Below are 8,728 nucleotides of genomic sequence, written 5' to 3'. Positions count from 1 at the left end.
CGGAATTTTGTTTAATTTTGAAATAAATTTAAGCTCAGACAATTGCAGGTTTCAGTGCTAAAATAAAATTGTTTACTTTATCATTTTCGAGGGTAACTGTATGGTTACGAATAAGTTTTGTTTGAGATGCACGGAATAAACTAATACACACACACTCACACATATTATCCTAAATTTCGACATCACACATATATATATATATATATATATATATATAGATATAGATATATATATATATATATATATATATATATATATATATATATATATATATATACGTATACACACACACATGTATATATATATATATATATATATATATATATATATATATCTATATATATATATATATATATATATATATAGATATATATATATATAATATATATATAGATATATATATATATATATATATATATATATATATATATATATATATATATATATATATACACTATACACACACACATGTATATATATATATATATATATATATATATATATATATATATATATATATATATATATATATATATACGAAGAATCGACAAAAATGACATTTTCTACACCGAACCATCTTCACATTAGGTTAAGTGTCTATATCTCTATATTGTTGGACTACCAACACTCTTCCGTAATTCATTTAAAGTTACCAAAAATTCACTTCCTCTCCTTCAGGTTACACGATCATTAATTGAACGTATTGGTCTATTCATTTCTGACAAGGGACGTATGAAGTTCTCGGCAACAAAGTGATTCTACCACTCTTTTATGGACTGTTATTAAGTAAATGGAGTTTCATTTGTCACAAGTATTAGCGTGGCGAGAAACAGGGAGCAGCGTTTTGTCCCTGACGCCAATCTAATATTAATTCATTATTCCTTTCGACTTGATCGGTTTCTAAAACATGCTTTCAAAGTGAAGGAATATCTTTAGAATGCATTCACCACGGGTTATAAGGACTACCCCGTCGATTCCCTTCCGTTTTCATGGTATGCATTTTGATCGATTAAAGAACACTCACTTCTATTTTCTCTCCTTTTCTCATTATCTCTTTCTCTTTCTCTCCACTCTATAAGAACCGCAACATTCATCTAAAAACTAGATAAGCAAATCACTATTTGGGTCAAAACAGGCACAATGATTTTTTTGATATCGGTCCCATCATGTAACTTCAGTTACGAGAGAGAGAGAGAGTTTCAAGGATTAGGATGTCCCAAAGACTTGTTAGTCCATCCGAGGAGAAATCTGGTGCTAACTTATCTCTAGGGGCAGGTTTTACTGTATCACAGTGTCCTAATGATTTTGTCTAGCCTTCCACATAGTTGCTGTTTGCGACCTCTGGTGGCGGTTTGTTCCACGTGTCACATATCTTGTATGTAGATAAATTCCCAGAATAGGAAGTGTTGTATTTCTTGTCTGATTTTCGTTTAACGTGAATAGGTTACTGTCTACTATTGTTATGCCTTTTCAGTATTTTGAATATTTCTGTTAGTTGTCCTCGCGATCGTCGTGTTTCTAATCCACATATGTTCGGGCTCTCTTTCTGTCTCTCTTTCGAGAGAGAGAGAGAGGGAGAGAGAGAGGGAGAGAGAGAGAGAGAGAGAGAATATAAATCGAAGGGTAATCGAGAGAGAAGCAAACGACAAGAAATGATTTACCACAGCCTCATAAAATCCCGTTCTCCCATAAGCCTTTCTACTCTCTGGATGTTGGTAATTTATTGTCTGTCCCTCTGTCTCCCTTTCTGTCAGTCTGTCTACCTGTCTCTGTTTATTTTCATCCCCCTCTTTTTTTCCACGAAGGAAGTTTCAGTCTAACTTTATTTCCATACCTTCCAGGCCTTCGGACTGATGGATTCCAGCTGAACTATCTATATGGAAATTTTTGGCTCACCAAATCAATTTCAGTATCAAGTCAAAGGAATATAGGGAATATTGCCCCCTAGACGAGAATAAAAAAAAAATGTTTCCTCTATATTTTCCGAAAAATTGCTGATAAAACGTTTCGAGCGTCGATGACCTTAGTCATTGCGAAGCCAGAGTGTGTGAACGTATCAGTCAGTGAATGAAAGAACGTCAAGACGGACGAATGAAGACCAACGGAATTTTTCTTTAATTTTCATGTAAATTTAAGGTTAGAAAATTGCAGGTTTTAGTGCTAAAATAAAATTTCTTTACTTCAACATTTCCGAAGGTAATCTTGTACGTTTACGAACAAGTCTTGTTTGAGATGGGGGGAATTAACTAACACACACACATATATATGTATATATATATATATATATATATATATATTAATTATATATATATATATATATATATATATATATATATATATATATATATATATACTATAAATATTATATATATATTATATATATATATATATATATATTCATATATATATATATATATATATATATATATATATATATATATATATATATATATATATACATATATATGATATACTATATATATTATATATATATATATATATATATATATATATATATATTATAATATTATATGAAATATAATGCATATATAGGCCTTCAGTGGCATTAGGAATAAACAAAGTTGCAGTTAAAGAAATCTAAAAATTTCAGTGAAATTTTCACTTTGCAAAGATTGAAATGAACAAACATAATATGAAGGTTATCGATGCTTTCGTTTGAGCTGAATATAATTGAGGAATAATATTTATGAGAGAGAGAGAGAGAGAGAGAGAGAGAGAGAGAGAGAGAGAGAGAGAGAACCTGGGCAAAGCCTACTCGTTAATTTTAATGATCACCTCATCTCTTCGTCTTTTCACCCGTAATTAAAAAATAACCTGATGTACTGGAAAAAATTATATTTATTTTGAAAAACTGAGAATCTTGTAGATGATTAGAATACGGAATTTGAGAAGGATTTATGAACTGAAAACAATCTACCTGTCTCCTACTCGGGTTAGTCATCTTTGCAGATTAGTCCAACGTTGCAAATGAAGTTTTAATCCTTTAGTGAACTGAAAGTTGAGACAGAAGAGATGCAGCAGTCTTATTCACGTTAAGTACAATTATAAAGCGCATGTGACACTAAGCCCGGTGTCATACTATTATGAAGGAAAACTGAAAGTGTCATTCTATTATGAGGGAAAAATGAAAGTAATTCTCTACTTGCAAGTGTCATCTTTCTCCTTGTTTCCATTTTCGTCAAAGATTTTGAGCTAACGAAGCTGTTCTTTCATTTATTTGATTTTGCAATCTGCAATCTGGCTCCTGTGCCATTGTGTGTGTATGTGTGTGTTTGTGTGTGTGTGTGTGTGTTCTGTATCTTCTGGGACTCATGCTCACATTTAACCAGAGGAATATTTTATATGCTTTATTTACGTGTTTAAAATCTTACACAAGGGATTATCATACAAGTTTATGAATGAAGTTTGGTTTTATAAAGATATGCTGACAAATCCTTAAATATGGATAGGGATCATCTTCTGAATAATAATAATAATAATAATAAGCCCTCCACTGGAGCCTGTGCAAGAAACACCAGCTACCTTGCAGTAATAAGTGGTACGAGCACCAACCTGAGGGAGTGATAGAAAACGACCAGGCAAAGATCCTCTGGGACTATGGTATCAGAACAGATAGGGTGATACGTGCAAACAGACCAGACGTGACGTTGATTGACAAAGTCAAGAAGAAAGTATCACTCATTGATGTCGCAATTCCATGGGACACCAGAGTTGAAGAGAAAGAGAGGGAAAAATGGATAAGTATCAAGATCTGAAAATAGAAATAAGAAGGATATGGGATATGCCAGTGGTAAACATCGTTCCATAATCATAAGGGCACTAGGCAACTATCCCAAAATCCCTGAAAAGGAATCTAGAAAAAACTTAAGAGGCTGAAGTAGCTCCAGGACTCATGCAGAAGAGTGTTGATCCTAGAAACGGCACACATAGTAAGAAAAGTGATGGACTCCTAAGGAGCAGGATGCAACCCGGAACCCCACACTATAAATACCACCCAGTCGAATTGGAGGACTGTGATAAAAAAAAAGAAAAAAAAATAAATAAAAAAGAAATAATGAGTACCTATCCCTGATAGGGTAGGGTCCAGCTATGGGTTAAATAGCAAAACTCAGCAATGATGTTAAGAAATGAAGGAATAAACGACAACGACGTAAATGGAACCTCTGGCAACAGAGGAGCTTCGTCCGGCAGCCAGGTATTCAACCCAATTGAAGGGGAAGACGGTCAGGTACTTGGAGGTCGTCATCCAGCAACTGACCACCACAACGACAGTAACCAACAGCCTGAGATTGGAGCTGCAGACGCAAATCAAAAGAAGAAATGGACAAGAGAAGAAAATAAGGAAATATGGAGAAACTACATCAGAAGCAACCCGACGGCGAGAGGATATAGAAGAAGGTTGGTCAATATCTGGATTGAGAGGAATAACACCCCCCAAACAGAGGAGAGGCTGGCAGACCAAGTAAGGAACATAAAGAAAAAGAACTGGCTCTCCCCAACGAAAGAGAAGAACTGGAAAGGGAAATGTACACGACAACGAATTATACGAAGACGAACTGAGAGACGATGCCAACAGAAGGACGGACAGGGATGATGAGGTATCAAAACAACGACACACGAAGAAACACCGACGAAGTAACAGAGAGGACGGAATGGGTAGAAAAGATTAGACAATGGATGGAGCCAGAGAGAACAAAGATCCCCTCCATGAAAGCCTACAACACCAAGAAATTAAGGGAGAAAACAAGTGAGGCAAGAAATAATGGGCAAAATACACACCACCAGTATCACATAAACAAATAACTTGGTATATGCAGGAGCACGATTAGTAGCAGAACTGATGGGGATTCGAACGCCAACACCACCAGCACAATCAACCCATCAGAAACCAAAACAGCAACCTCCTTGGAAAAGGCGCCTGGAAAAGCAAATCATGGTGATGAGATCTGACTTGAGTAAACTGAAAGAGATGGCAGAAAAAAGGCTAAGAAGCAAGAAAACAAGGGAGGAACTCAACGAGAAATACAAAGTACAAGAGAGGGAATTAAACAACACAAAAGAAGATGTAAAACAGAGGCTTAAGGCCAAAACACATAAGATCCAACGGTACATGAAACAGGAATAAGGGATACCAACAGAACAAACTATCTTCGGAAACCAACCAGAAAAGACTATACAGCCAACTAAGAGGGGAAGACAACCACCAAGAAAATTCCTGAAGCCAAACCAAGTAAGAGACTCTGGGAAAACTTATGGAGCAATCTGGTACCACACAACAAACATGCAACATGGCTCCAGGAAGTCAAGGGGAAGAAGAAACAGGGAGAATAAAACAAGATTCACAGAGATCAAGACAGACACAGTCAGACACCCCAACTAAAGAAAAGGCCAAACTGGAAAGCCCAGGTCCCGATGAAGTCCATGGATACTGGCTCAAAAACTTCAAGGCCCTACACCCACGAATAGTAGAACAACTCCAGCATTGTATCTCAAATCACCATGCACCCAAATGGATGACCACAGGAAGAACATCCTTAGTACAAAAAGACAAGAATAAGAGAAATACGTATAGCCAGTAACTACAGGCCTATCACCTGCCCACCAATAATGTGGAAGTTACTAACAGGTATCATCAGTGAAAGGCTATACAACTACCTAGAGGAGACAAACACCATCCCCCACCAACAGAAAGGCTGCAGAAGGAAGTGTAGGGGCACAAAGACCAGATCCTGATAGACAAAATGGTAATGAAGAACAGTAGGAGAAGGCAAAACCAACCTAAGCATGGCATGGATAGACTATAAGAAAGCCTTCGACATGATACCACACACATGGCTAATAGAATGCCTGAAAATATATTGGGCAGAGGAAAACACCATTAGCTTCCTCAAAAATACAATGCGCAACTGGAATACAATACTCACAAGCTCTGGAATAAGACTAGCAGAGGTTAATATCAGGAGAGGGATCTTCCAGGGAGACTCACTGTACCCGCTACTCTTCGTAGTAGTACCATGATTCCCATGACAAAAGTACTACAGAAGATGGATGCCGGGTACCAACTCAAGAAAAAAGGCAACAGAATCAACCATCTGATGTTCATGGACGACATCAAGCTGTATGGTAAAGAGCATCAAGGAAATAGATACCCTAATCCAGACTGTAAGGATTGTATCTGGGGACCATCAGGATGGAGTTTGGAATAGAAAAATGCGCCTTAGTAAACATACAAAAAGGCAAAGTAACGAGAACTGAAGGGATAAAGCTACCAGATGGAGCAACATCAAACACATACGATGAGACAGGATACAAATACCTGGGAATAATGGAAGGAGGGGATATAAAAACACCAAGAGATGAAGGACACGATCAGGAAAGAATATATGCAGAGACTCAAGGCGATACTCAACCCAAAACTCAACGCCGAAAATATGATAAAAGCCATAAACACATGGGCAGTGCCAGTAATCAGATACAGCGCAGGAATAGTGGAATAGACGAAGACAGAACTCCGCAGCATAGATCAGAAAACCAGGAAACATATGACGATACACAAAGCACTACACCCAAGAGCAAATACGGACAGACTATACATAACACGAAAGGAAGGAGGAGAGGACTACTAAATATAGAGGACTGCGTCAATATCGAGAACAGAGCACTTGGGGCAATATCTAGAAAAACCATGTGAAGACGAGTGGCTAAAGAGTGCATGGGAAAAAGGGCTAATAAAAGTAGACGAAGACCCAGAAATATTACAGAGACAGGAGAATGACAGTCAGAACAGAGGACGAGCACAACAAACCAATGCACGGACAATACATGAGACAGACTAAAGAACTAGCCAGCGATGACACATGGCAATGGCTACAGAGGGGAGAGCTAAAGAAGGAAACTGAAGGAATGATAACAGCGGCACAAGATCAGGCACTAAGAACAAGATATGCTCAAAGAACGATAGACGGAAATAACATCTCTCCTATATGTAGGAAGTGCAATACGAAAAATGAAACCATAAACCACATAGCAAGCGAATGTCCGGCACTTGCACAGAACCAGTACAAAAAGAGACATGATTCAGTGGCAAAAGCCCTCCACTGGAGCCTGTGCAAGAAACATCAGCTACCTTGCAGTAATAAGTGGTACGAGCACCAACCTGAGGGAGTGATAGAAAGCGATCAGGCAAAGATCCTCTGGGACTATGGTATCAGAACGGATAGGGTGATACGTGCAAATAGACCAGACGTGACGTTGAATGACAAAGTCAAGAAGAAAGTATCACTCATTGATGTCGCAATACCATGGGACACCAGAGTTGAAGAGAAAGAGAGGGAAAAAAATGGATAAGTATCCAAGACCTGAAAATAGAAATAAGAAGGATATGGGATATGCCAGTGGAAATCGTACCCATAATCATAGGAGCACTAGGCACGATCCCAAGATCCCTGAAAAGGAATCTAGAAAAACTAGAGGCTGAAGTAGCTCCGGGACTCATGCAGAAGAGTGTGATCCTAGAAACGGCGCACATAGTAAGAAAAGTGATGGACTCCTAAGGAGGCAGTATGCAACCGGGAACCACACACTATAAATACCACCCAGTCGAATTGGAGGACTGTGATAGAGCAAAAAAAAAAAAAAAAATTTCAAATCCTTATATATGATGAAGGTTTATCTTCTGAATAATAATAATAATAATAATAATAATAATAATAATAATAATAATAATAATAATAATAATAATAATAATAATAATAATAATAATAATAAGGATTGTATCTGGGGACATCAGAATGGAGCTTGGAATAAAAATGCACCTTAGTCAACATACAAAGGGCAAAGTAACAAGGACTGACGGGATAAAGCTACCTGATGGGACCAGCATCAAAAACATAGATGAGACGGGATACAAATACCTGTGAATAATGGAAGGAGGGAATATAAAACACCAAGAGATGAAGGACACGATCAGGAAAGAATATATGCAAAGACTCAAGGCGATACTCAAGTCAAAACTCAACGCCGGAAATATGATAAAAGCCATAAACACATGGGCAGTGCCAGTAATCAGATACATCGCAGGAATAGTGGAATGGACGAAGGCAGAACTTCGCAGCATAGACCAGAAAACGAGGAAACATTTGACAATACACAAAGCACTACACCCAAGAGCAAATACGGACAGACTATACATAACACGAAAGGAAGGAGGGAGGGGACTACTAAATATAGAGGAATGCATCAACATCTGAGAACAGGAAGCCTTGGGGCAATATCTGAAAACCAGTGAAGACGAGTGGATCAAGAGTACATGGGAAGAAGGAATGATAAAGTAGACGAAGACCCAGAAATTTACAGAGACAGGAGAAAGACAAGCAGAACAGAGGAACGGCACAACAAACCAATTCACGGACAATACATGAGACAGACTAAAGAACTGGCCAGCGATGACACGTGGCAGTGGCTACTGAGGGGAGAGCTCAAGAAGGAAACTGAAGGAATGATAACAGCGGCACAAGATCAGGCCCTAAGAACCAGATATGTCCTAAGAACGATAGACGGAAATAACATCTCTCCCATATGTAGGAAGTGCAATACGAAAAATGAAACCATAAACCACATAGCAAGCGAATGTCCGGCACTTGCACAGAACCAGTACAAAAAGAGGCATGATTCAGTGGCAAAAGCCCTCCACTGGAGCCTGTGCAAG

Source organism: Macrobrachium nipponense, chromosome 11 (assembly GCF_015104395.2).
Source record: "Macrobrachium nipponense isolate FS-2020 chromosome 11, ASM1510439v2, whole genome shotgun sequence".
In the NCBI taxonomy this organism is placed as follows: Eukaryota; Metazoa; Arthropoda; class Malacostraca; order Decapoda; family Palaemonidae; genus Macrobrachium; species Macrobrachium nipponense.
Note: the sequence above shows the minus strand (reverse complement) of the source record.